The sequence below is a fragment of the Solanum stenotomum genome, chromosome 10 (genome assembly GCF_019186545.1).
Source record: "Solanum stenotomum isolate F172 chromosome 10, ASM1918654v1, whole genome shotgun sequence".
Taxonomy (NCBI): domain Eukaryota; kingdom Viridiplantae; phylum Streptophyta; class Magnoliopsida; order Solanales; family Solanaceae; genus Solanum; species Solanum stenotomum.
The window spans coordinates 28,763,053-28,776,669 of NC_064291.1; positions in this window are offsets into that span (position 1 = coordinate 28,763,053).

Genomic DNA, 13,617 nt, shown 5'->3' on the forward strand with positions numbered 1-13,617 from the left:
GTCCCTAGCTCACTCGAATAATCTGATAATTGAAAGTAAAGTCTAAAATTAACATATGAAGGTATATCCCCAAACCATGACGACTCACCAAAAGTAGTGTAGGCTGATAGAATCATGTACTAACCATGAGCCTAATGAGATATGTCAAAACCTATATTATGAAATAATATAGGCAAAAAACTATGTTGTCAGTATTCAAAATATACTATGTATGAGGAACTGCATAAACATGACATGATAAGTCAGTAAAACAAGCTAATGCAATGACCAAGTAAATATAACATAAAAAATAATGATCTAATCTAAAAACATAGCACAAGATCATGTAATATCTGAAAATCATATCATATGTGGGAGATACCGTTAACCGATATAAACTATGTGATCTACAACATGAAGTTCAATGTACTACTCCTACAATTAAAAAAAGTGGCCTACTTGTCAAGGTAAGGACCATGAGTCTGAGCTAAGAAAAGTCTGTTAACTAAAGTTTACAAAGACTAAGTTCTATGGGGGCACCTAGTTCTAAGATAAAGGAATTGTTACTAAAGGTCTCACACATCTTCTAATGGGTGAGACTTCATCCCTAGGTCTACTCGGTGATAAGTAAACTCCCAACGGAAAACATGCATAAGTCAAGAAATAGTAAGAATCTGTAATATTGAATCATTCATGAAAAATATGATAATTTGAGTAGCTCCTTAAAATCATGATAACATAACATAATCTGAGAGACATTTTATCTGAAAGCAGCTAAATCATGTTAATCATATAAATTGAATGATACTTCATCTAAAAGCATTCTTAATTCATAAAATCCTTAATTCATAAAACTTGCATGTGAAAACAGCATAATTGTGATCATTAAAATATTTGCATGCCATGGGTTCATGAAAATAACATTGAAATAATTGAATTACAATTAATTCATGCATAATAAGATCAATCACAAAGATGAAATTGAAATTCAATAAGAACCCATAAGAAATCATGAAACCATAAAATTTAGGAAGATTATAAATTGAGAAATCGAGGTTTCTTTAGAAATCAATGGTTGAAGAAGAACCTATTGATTAAGTTCCCACATTATACCTTAGTCAAAACCCTTATTGAATTCAGAAGAGGAGATTTGGTTTGAAGACCTTGATATTGCCTTAGGAGAAAAGAAATTGATTTTGAGAGAATGAGGGGGAATGAGGTAGTTAGGGTGATTACCAATCAGTTATACTCACTTAGAATAGGTCAAAACAACATAATGTAGGAATTAAAAGAATGGAAAAGACTAAAATATCCCCGATTAAAATCTATCGGAAGCCATTCATGGACCCATTCCACGATCTGCAGAACAGTCCACCGATTGTGAAGAATCTCGTAGAAGGCAGGGAGGAAAAACTGGGTTACTAAAGTTTGGATCTACAGACCCTTCCATGGTCTTTAGAAGATAGGACGGACCATACATCCTCTCGTGAACACTAATATTCTATTTTTTGAACATTCCTCTTTATGGACCATTCCATGGTCTCTGTAAACCATTCTACGACTTGTCCTGGCCTTCTGTGAAAGGCAAGGGATCCTTAATATTTCTAATGTTCAAATCTTTGTTCAACGACCCCATCCATGGTCCATATACCCTACCACGAGCCGTGAAACCCATTTGTCATGTCGATCCATATTTCCAACTTTTTAAAGATGGCCAACGAAAGGGTCTATGGTATATGAATTATTATACGGACTGTACAACCATCCGTAACCCTGACCCTAATATTTCCATTTTCTGATGTTCATTTCATGGGTGACTTCCACGAACCATGCAAGCTTATACTGTCCATGAACACCTCTTGTAAAAAAAATCAAAATTGCAGACTTCAGTAACTTTTTTTGCACTTTCCAACTTTATCCGAGCTAGGCACTTTTGAGGTGTTACAAAAATAAAAGTTGGTATTGTCCTATAAGTAAGAGGACACATCAAACTCTGTTGTAGAGATAGTATGGAACCTTACTCACCAAACTTTATTGTATAGATGATACGAAAGTGTCTAAACCTATATTATGAACAGTACATCCAAAACAACCACCATTGTCGACCATACCATCCCCTGGTGGTTCTTACCAGATTTTTTGCACACCATATGATTTGGACCATATGTGATGCTAACCTATATTATGAACAATACATCCAAAACAACCACCACTGCCGGCCATACATTCCCCGGGTGGTTGTTACCATATTTCTTGCACACCGAATGAATAGGGCCATCTGTGATGCTACTATGGGACTTAGAGACTTTGTGCTCTCCTCTTAACTTTGGTAATAAGGCATTTGCAAAGGATAGAGTTAGAACTAAGGATTTCTGAAAAAATTGAGAGTGATTCCAACCACCCAATTTCTTCTATGAAAAGTCAAAATTGATTGTTTTAGCCCATTTACTCAATGTCTTTCACTCTTCTTGGCTTTTTCTTCCTTAGTCTGTTGAGCATGGGTCATCAACACATAGATGTCCATCTTCTTGATTAATATGGCAGTCCCATATTCCTTAGCCATGATCTTGGAAACACCTGAAATGAACTTACTCATACGGACCCTTGAATCAGCCACTAATGCTGGAGCATGGTTAGAGAGCTAAGTAAACTTAAGGAAACACTCTTTCACGGTCAACTCACCCTATTTCAAATTAATTATTTCCTGGACTTTTGCTTCCCTTAATTCAAGCAAAAAAAAATTGTCAAAAAAGGCAGCCAAAAACTCATCCTAGTCTACTGGACCTATAACAACACCCTTATCTTCCTGCACTACTTACACCAAGTCATAGCCACTCCTTCCAACTAACTAATGGATAAGTTTTCCTTCTCGACTAAAGGGACACCCATATTATGCTTGATCATCTGAATGTCACCAATGAACTCCCACATATCCTCTTCCACCTTAGAACCATATAACTATACATGATTCATCAGAGTGAAATCTCAAACCCTTGCTACTATTGTATTCATATTTGACATGGGCAACAACTTGTTGGTTGACCTGAGTTGTCATTGTTTGATTTATATCACCTGGAACGCAACCCTTGACTAAGTATAAGAGACTTGTTCTTTCAAAAGGGTCAGTTGGAACTAGTGGTGCTTACCAGTCTCTATTCCCATTTTTACTTCTCCTTCCATAAGCTCTTCTTTGAGGTATGGTTCAGTAAATGTGTAAAGCACAAGTTAGAAGGAGGTGAAATAGAGTTCACACTTTATCGCACGATATGAACATACGAAAAGTGAAACTTCCCAAATGTTTAGTATCAATATGGTGCGCTTTTCACACCCATGTAAAAAACTCTACTCAATAGACTCTCAGACACTCTTGAACATTTCAAACGTGATGCTCAAATACCAAGTTTGTTAAGACTTGAGACTACCCTTAGTAGTAATATGATTCTTAGAGTTACAAGTGACCCCAAACTGGCCCATATCATAGCATGACATTAAGATTACTATATAAAACTAAGAAATCCCACAGCCGAAACTAAAACTGAATAGTATAAGTAAGTTCAAAACAAACTTAATAATCAAATGGAAATCATCTGAACAAAACCATAAAGCTGAAACTATTGTATGAAAGCCTCTACTACACTAAAATGACTAAAATAACAAAAATAAAAGTAGTCATTGTCCTACATAGATAAGAAATTACTAAACTCTATTGTTTAGATGATACATAACCATACTAACTGTGAGTTGGATATGAGTGTTTTAACCTATATTATAAATCATATATCGCAAATGAAGGTATGTAGTCACTACTTTAAATGTATTTAGTATGTGAGATATGCACTATTAAATATAAAGTTGAAGATGATGAACTTGAGATGCTAAACTGATTAGGAAACTAATACATATAACCTAATCCACTGAGAAAGAAATAAAGATGCAGTTGATCAATATTATATGTCATAAACTGAATGCAATGTCATGCAATATCAAAGACTAAATTGATATACTCTGTTGAATTGACTTATTTTTAGCGGCTTTCGATTTTTAAACACTTTTTTAATATAGAAAGTGTTTGGGTAACACAACACATAAAATGTCAAAAATAAAAAGTTGGGGGTTTCCAACTTATAACTTTTGACTTTTAACTTATAAGTTATTTAAAAAGGAAAAAAAAACTAAATACATGTCACAGACCAAACTCGATGGGTGCAACTGACACCTGATGCCAAAACTTAGGCTTGAGCCGACCCTGCTGAACCATTTGCTAATGGCGCATGGCAGCCACACACAATCAAGACAACAAACAATTATATCTCAACTTAAAAATAAGACCTCGGTCAGCAAGGCCCCTATCAATAGCTCTATAAAGAAAATACCTACTCCCAACAATTTATATGAAGCAATAACAAACTAGCACATATGCCTGTTTGGGCCGTCAAGGCCACCATGGTAACTAGGAAAGCATAAACTCTACGTGGGCCATCAAAGCCACCATGATCTCTATACAAAAGCTAAAAATAGGTATGTATCTACCAATATGTCAAGCAACTATCAATCATCAGCCAACAAGAAAGCAAGGCCAACGTGGCCAATAACATGGCTACACAACCCAACACCCTAGTCTGCAAGCCTCTACGAATATAACACTTGGATGGGAAATGGCCCCGACTGATGAGTCCACAAATTTGACTCATTTAGGGCTAGATTTGATAGAATTAGTGTCCTTAAATGCATATTTTGTCTCAATATTTGATGTAAACCCTTGAGTTTCAGGTATTTAGAGTTTGAGGCAAAGCATGGACACTACTTGGCAAGAAGGAACAAGGTGGATGAAAAGAACAAAGAAATGAAGGAATGAAGATCGTCGAGCCCTATTAGCGAGTCGCCGATCGGCCGGAAGATCGCCTTTTGTTCCAGTGTGCTGAGCCCTAAAGGAGAAGATCATTTCCGCGATGAAATGGAGTAGTCGGTGCGTCGCTGAGCAGTTTCGCGAAGCAGTACTTCTATCGCTCAATGCCTCAAAATGCGAGAATGCTGAAGGCAAAAGCAGGAAGGCGATGAAATCAACCAAAACGCGGATACTGCGCCGAATGGTCCTCCGCAACACAAATTTTCAAACACTATAAATACTTATTTTTAAGTATCACTTCTATTATTCGAACTTTTTACAGTTTTTTGGAGAGTTTAAGTTTTAGAGGGTTTTGGAAACTTTGTTCTAAGTCCTTGAAGATTTAAAGGATTTCAACTCCACGAAATTGGACGTGGGTCTCGAAGATTCTTCACACTTGACGTGTTTTAAGACTTAATTCTTCATACCAGTTGATGGAAATTGATATTGGCATAAATTTTTATCTCTTTTACATGTCTAGCTAAACCCCAAATTCTTAGGGTGTGATTTTGTGAATATGGGTTAAATTATATGTTGGGTCTTGCTTGTTGATGGTTTATTTGTTGTTTAAATGTGATTTTATTTAGTAGTTGTGTATGAACTTAATGGGATTATATTTGCAAATACGATTTCATCTTAGTGTTTTTGGATTGCTCGAGAGAGAGATCGTAAAACTAAGACTACTAAATTGATAGTCGGTGGTATTGGGTCGACATGGGTTCAGCTCGAGAGAGTGAACCCTAGTATTTCTCCCACACATTCAGCTCGAGAGAGTGAATGGGCTAAGGCGGAGGCTATGCTTAATGCGGCAACTCGGTGTTCGAGAGAAACCGAGTTGATTCGGGGTAAGTTGCTTAAGAGAGAATTTACCCCTACTATAATCTAGCATAGTCACAAAAGTTCAACAATTTACTATCAAAATCATGTACCCGATAGTCTAGTTTATCCCGTATTCTTATCACATCGTAAGAATCCCATCTCCATATCTAGTTTCCTTATATTTTTGCTCTTTTTAGTTGTTAGTTAATACAAACCCCCATTGATAATTGACGCTTACGTCACCCCTTAGATTTAGTATGTTTATATTCTATAATGTTTATAGCTATGACTAATTAGAACTAGATTTTATTTTTCTATTAATTCTCAAAACCACTCCCTGTGGGAACGATCCCAACCCTTGGTTGGGTTATGTCACTACACACGATCATTTGACACTTAAACCGAAATAGTGTCAGTTGATTACGTCGAACATTAAAAGGGTGCTGCTATCGGGGAGTGGTGTTATTTGAGAATTTCTAGTTAAGTAGGATTTTTGTTTTTGTTAGTCATAGTCTACTTACTTAAATTTTAGTTTTTTTTATTGTTTGTGTTGAAAGCCGGAAGCATGAGTGTTAATGGCAGCAACGATTGGCTGGTGGGCCACCAAGATGACATCGGAAATCTCAACTATGTCCAAGAGCCCAACATTAATGACCCCCCATCTCATGGGAGGTATTGGGGCTATCCGTTTACCTCCAACCGATGGAAATGCAGTGTTCCACATAATGAGCACTATGTTGCAACTCTTGCAACTAAAGGGACTTTTCAGTGGATTGGCTCGTGAGGATCCTCACGAGCATCTTTGAAACTTCGTGGATGTGTGCGGACCATTTTCTTTTAAAAACATCTCTCAAGATTCAGTCCGATTAAGGTTATTCCCTTTCTCGTTGATGGGAGAGGCGTGTAAGTGGCTGGAAGAGTTGCCATGCTAATCCATCACTTCTCGGGAGGAATTGGTAAACGCATTTCAAGTGCGATTTTTCCCTCCCTCGAAAATGATGACTCTTCGGGACAACATTCAGAGTTTTAAACATTTAGAGGGTGAGCCAATCCATGAGACTTGGCTACGATTCATAAAGTTGGTGCTCCAATGCCCAACTCACGGCCTGCCCGACAATGTTTTGATGCAGTACTTTTACCGAAGTTTGGAGTCGGCAAACAAAGGTGTTGCTGACCAACTTTCACTGGAGGTTTGATGCAACAACCGTATGCAATTGCAGCCCAACTTTTAGATGGTATGACGACCATAAACAGAGTGTGGTATAGTCGTGAAGACTAGGTCTCCCCTCTCACATTCAAGCTCTCTAATGAACAGATGGAGAAAGATCATGAGAGAGACTAAAACATGGCCAAGATTATGACACAACTTGACATTTTATCCAAAAATATCATGGGGGCTGGTGCGCATGGTGTTAATGTCATTGGGGTCGGGTGTGCAAATCCTAAGGCGACGAAGTTTGAAGCCTTGTTTAATGAGAAGGTAAATTTTCTAGCCAACCAAGGCGGTGGTTATCGTTCAAACTACCCGAGGCAGGGTGGTAACCAAGGTTGGGCTAGAGAGGATGGTTGGAAAGATCGCGACACAGAATAGAGGGACCAAAATCCTAACTGGAAGGATGGGGAGAAGGATAGGTATGTGCCTCCCCATGAGTGCCAAAAGCCGAAGGATTCAGAAGGTGTTAGTCTAAGGATATGCTCTCTTGTATCCTTAATAAAGTTGAAGGGTCAGACAAAATTTTGAAAGAAGTGAAAGAAGATGTGTCCACCCTTAGCCAGACCGTCACCTCCCATTCAATGTCTATAAATCAGTTGGAGATCCAAATGGGTCATATAGCATCTCATCTCAATCCGAGACAGGAGGGGGGGTTTGCCTAGTGATACTATGGCTAACCCCAAAAATGAGGTTTGGAGGTGGACTTGCGTCGTGCCGCGATGTTAACTAAGGCGTTATTTGGGAGGCAACCCAAAACCCCTTATTGCTTTCTATTTGTGTTTTGGTAAAATAATGGTATGTTGTTTGTACAGGTTGAAGTATGGAAAGTGTTCGAAAAAGTGTAGTGTGGTGAGCAATAGTTCCAGTCGGCGAGTCGTCGAAGAGGTCGGTGAACACGACCTAATCCGTCGTTTGACTCAAGACATCTTCAAATTGGAGTCTGTAAAACTCGGTGAGCCTGAGAAATTATTGGCGAATCGCCGACCATGTCGGCGATCTCGACGAAGACCGTCGTTAGGACCCCCACACTCACTAGAGGTTTTGTAAAATTCGATGAGGTATATGAAAGTTTCAACCTCATTCACTTTCCCTCACTTTTTATCTTCCCAAACTCACACCCGCACGATAGTTCCTATATTTTCGCATTTTTAGAGTATTTTCAGTGCTGATTTGTGATCGGAATTGGATTACATTACCGCCTAGCGCTTCAATCTTCTCTTTATCGACAAAAAAGTTGGTTTTCTATGCCTCAAGTTTATTTTATCAAAATTTATACTCATTTGCAATAGCCTGATCTTGTTGAAGTGTTATGATCCTGCGTGATAGGATTAGATTGTTTACATGCATGATTTAATTTGATAATCTTGCTTGAGTAGTTGTGATTGTTGAGTTCCTGTAATTGCATGCCTTAAACTGGATTAAAATTCAAGAGGTTGTGTTTGGGTGTATGGGTCCTACCTTAATTGTACTGGTGCATACTTTGATTTTGTTTTCGGGGGTTGCAAGGTTGAATTTGAGAAGTTGGGTTCAAAATAGGCACGTTGGGCCATTTGGTGAGCTGGGTCAAGCTCGCCGAACCACTCGGCGATTCGCCTAATGTCCCCATATCACTTTTGATTTCGTGCTTTATTTGAAGGTTGATTCTGTAACTTTCGGCGAAAAGCATGATGTCGCCAAAAGCTTTAGGCGACTCACCAAAAGTCTTCTCTTTTGCCCTCTATTTGCACCTCTTAGCCTTTGTGCACTGGAACTTTCGGTGAGCTTGTCCTTGTTCACCGAAAGCTAACGGCGACAGGTCGAGTGGTTTTCCTATCGCCTATTTGCTGCAATTTTAGAGCTAATCCTTTAGGCGAGCTCGATTTAGCTCGCCCAAGAAATTTGGCGAGTCACCCTTTAGTTTGGCGAGTCTATCTGAAATTGTTTTGATGAGCTTTCGTTTAAGTTTCTCTAACCTCTCTTCGAGATTTTGCAGACATGACTAAATCAAAAGCTGCTGAATGAATAATGCCAACTCAAAAGAAGTCCAAAGGGATTGTGATAAATGAGGATGCAGTTATGTCGAAAGGAAAAGCTTCGAAACTACCCACAACTACTGGAAAAGGCAAGGGCAAGAGGCCCACTTCTGCCAGGAAAACCCTGGACCCTAATATTCCTTCATGGGCTAAGGGATTCTACAGGGCAGTGCATGTCTTTCTGGAAGACTCACAGTCAACATAACTTGGTGAAGATGGCATTGTTGTTCCTCTTGAGGTGACCTCAGGCGCTGATGCCCAGGCTCAGGGTGAGGCATCAGGCACTAATGCCCAGACAGATAGAGTGACTGTTTAGACAGGATTCCCTCTTTACCTCCCTCTCTGTCTTTATTTCTTTTCACTTTTTGGATATTTTTAATTCATTTGCATTTGAGGACAAATGATTTTTATTTGTGGTGGGGTAAGGCCCACCTTTTGTGTGAATATTGATGTTTGTGTTTTGTTTATATATTTAGGTTGTTGTGCTTAAAATTGTGTTTTACACTACTTCTTGTGGATGTTTGAACTTGTGGCTCCTTTTATTTTAAATTATAAATGATTTTGATTTGACCCATTTAATTTTTCGCCCACTCTTGTATGTACTTGAATGTGGCTCTTATTTAGCAAATTTAAGTCTCGGTTTCGATCAATATCAATGAATCAAATAGTGCTCATAATTGAACGAACATGAATACGCGGCTACGATGAGACCAATTGAAGTTACATAGTCAATATGTGAACTATTTGCATCTCGTTGTGACTAGCTAATTATCAAATGATTCTCTAGTGATGAACGTTGTACACTAGCGAAAGCGTGGAGTCTTGTTTGACTTTGATGCCGATGCCTTGTGTGATGAGCTTACTGTGAACCATGTATGATAACACCTAGAATATGCCCCGTTGGTCCGGTCGACTAAGTAATTATCTCTTGATATGATCTTAAGGCAACTTCGAAGAGTGTGAGCCAATTTGACATATACCTCTTTTGTGGCCTACCTTATGAGTGTGTGAACCTCTTTTGAACACCCCTTGAGCCTTACCTTTCTTTGGAAGAAACTTGATGAAAACACGACCTTTCTTAATCCACTACCTATAATCCCCGTGATTCGTGGTTGATTGAATAGTCAACTTAGGCCAAAAGCCTAAGTTGGGGGTGTGGTGAAAAGAAAAGGGAAGTCAAGAAGTGCAAGAAAAGTCCCCTTTAATCCATGGTGTTAAAAAAATGGAACCCCTTCATAAAAAAATAAAAAATAAAAAAGAAAGAAAAAGAAAAAGAATGAAAAAGTTGTGGAATAAAGTACAAAAGAAACGAGGTTTCGAACAATCCATGGAAGTGAATAATGGGATGACTTATGAGCACTAAAGAAAATGATGAAAGAAGAGGAAAGGGAATGTTGAAAGTACCACACTTCACAAGGATGAAAGTCACTGAGCCTAAATGACCATACATTTGCACTCAGCCTCATTACAAGCCTTGAAAAGACCTTTTTGATCTTAAGTGAGCTGAAACATTTGTTGATTGGAAAATACGGGTAAACCTATGGGTGAAAGCATGCATTGTGTTCTTCTTTGTGAGAGTGAGCATTGCATTTGATTCCGGAACTTTAACTGATTAAACCATTGTGTGTGAATATGGAAACATTATTTGTGAGAGGGCATTCGAATACATTTGTTGAGCTCGGACTTGAATTTGAAGCAAGTATAGTGAGCTTGAGAATCTTTGATAATGGTGTGTCACAACTTGAATCTTTGAGTATACAATTGATCCTTGCATGAGTAAGTTGAGTCTTGTTGTGTACATTCATGATTGAGTCTTGTGTAGCACTGTTTGAGACATCCTTTTTTGAACTGCTGAACTTGAGTTTTACTTTAGGACAAGCAAAATTTTAAGTTGGAGGTGTTGATGAGTCAACAAATTGGACTCATTTAGGGCTATATTTTGATAGAATTAGAGTCCTCAAATGCATATTTTATCTCAATATCTGATGTAAACCCTTAAGTTTCAGGTATTTGGAGTTTAAGGCAAAGTATGGACACTATTTGGCAAGAAGGAACAAGGCGGATGAAAAGAATGAAGAAATGAAGGCCTGAAGATCACCGAGCCCTATTGGCGAGTCGCCGATCGGCCTAGAGATTGCCTTTTGTTCTAGTGTGACGAGCCCTAAAGAAGAAGGTCTATTCCGTGATGAAAGAAAGCAGTCGGCGCGTTGCCGAGCAGTTTCGCGAAGCAAGTACTTCTATCGCTCAATGCCTCAAAATGCGAGAATGCTGAAGGCAAAAGCAGAAAGGCGATGAAATCGACCAAAAGGCGGATCACCGAGTGTATCGGTGATCCCGACTAACTGAACCGAATGGTCCTCCGCAACACAAATTTTCAAACACTATAAATACTTATTTTTAATTTCTAGCTTAGTATCACTTCTATTATTCGAACTTTTTACAGTTTTTTGGAGAGTTTAAGTTTTAGAGGGTTTTGGAGACTTTGTTCTAAGACCTTGAAGATTCAAAGGGTTTCAACTCCAAAAAATTGGACGTGGGTCTCGAAGATTCTTCACTCTTGACGTGTTTTAGGACTTAATTCTTCATACCAGTTGATGGAAACTGATATTGGTATAAATTTTTATCTCTTTTACATGTCTAGCTAAACCCCCAATTCTTAGGGTGTGATTTTGTGAATATAGGTTAAATTATTTGTTAGGTCTTGCTTGTTGATAGTTTATTTGTTGTTTAAATGTGATTTCGTTTAGTAGTTGTGTATGAACTTAATGGGATTGTAGTTGCAAATATGATTTCATCTTAGTGTTTTTGGCTTGCTCGAGAGAGAGGTCGTAAAACTAAGACTACTAAATTGATAGTCGGTGGTATTTGATCGACATGGGTTCAGCTCGAGAGAGTGAATCCTAGACTTCTCCCACACATTCAGCTCGAGAGAGTGAATGGGCTAAGGTGGAGGCTGTGCGTAATGCGGCAACTCGGTGTTCAAGAGAAATTGAGTTGATTCGGGGTAAGTTGCTCGAGAGAGAATTTACCCCCACTATAGTCTAGCCTATTCACAAATGTTCAACAATTTACTATCAAAATCATGTACCCGATAGTCTAGTTTATCCCGTATTCTTATCACATCCTAAGAATCCCGTCTCCATATCTAGTTTCCTTATATTTTGCTCTTTTTAGTTGTTAGTTAATACAAACCCCCATTGATTTAGTATGTTTATATTCGATAATGTTTATAGCTATGACTAATTAGAACTAAATTTTATTTTTCTATTAATTCTCAAAACCATTCCCTGTGGGAATGATCCCAACCCTTGGTTGGGTTATATCACTACACGTGATAGTTTGGCACTTGAATCGAAATAGTGTCAGTTGATTACGTCGAACATCACCGGCCTACCCCAAAATCTTTAAAAAGCAAAGCATGCAAACCTCTAGGACTTACAAGCATGAATGCAGGTCCCCAGCCAAGGGGCGTTAGTACAAAATATTGTACTGAGCATGTAAGGTAAACCGAAAGTTGAAACTGAAGTAAAAGTATGGAACGGAAAAAGGTAGGAGTGAAAGACAAGTATAATACCCTATCTCCCTATAACAATAAAATGTAAGCATATAACAAGCAATAACCTGACCTGGCCTCCATAAGCCCGGTAGGTACAAACAACACACAATCCTTATAGTCATAACGAGAGCAAGCAATCGCTAAATACCCATATTAGCCCCTTAACTGGATCCCGATGGCAATCCGATCTGAACCATCTAAATGTACTTGTTCCATGAATCAATGCAAATTTGAGGCTCTGTGGTACAATACATATATGTTGCTTGTAGGTACAACCTACCCAACCTATAGGCACGGTCTACCCGGTTCGTAGGCTGAATCTACCCAGCTCGAAGGCTCGATCTACCCAGCCCAAAGGCTTGGTCTACCCGGCTCAAAGACTCGGTATAAGAATCACTTTGTATGCTTAAGACCCTCGCAATGTCAGTGTCTCCTAAGGCCAAAACAAGATCATAGGCGACAGATAGACTATAAAACATCACAACAATGATTAGTAATCATGATTAATCAAAACACAATCATAACAAGGTTTTTCTAGGCCACTCAGCAAGGAGTGGAGTGTTGCCGATAGGCATTGCATCATATGGTTATAGCCAACTCAATAGGATAAAGCTACAAGTCAAATAATGATAATACACTGACCATAAAATATCTTAGGTCATTAAGATCATGCCAGAAGAGACATAATAGCCTCAACATACCTTTCAACAAAAGCCCAAAAGATGTCACTATGATGTTTGACCAACCAAAGTAATGCAACAAAGTCAAAATCAACAAGGATGTTGTCACGACCCGGGATCACCCCCTAGTCGTAACCGGCGTACTCGACCTCGAAGAGGTCTAATACAATCCTCTTAGCATTCATTCATCGCATAGACACTAAAACCATAAGGAATTAAAAACTTTCTTTACCAAGAAAACATTTCATTAAAAAAAAACAATAGCAAGCGGAAGACTTTCTAGACTTTATACATGATGTCTCAAAACCATCTAATACTTTAGAGTACAAAATTCGGGACCAATCCCATACACAACTTAAACAATACTAAAAAGACATAAAAGAACATATGGGGTATTGTCCTCGAATATATGAGGACTCACCAAGTCTTCATCTTCAACACTTAGAAACCTATCAAATAGCCATGACATGTCA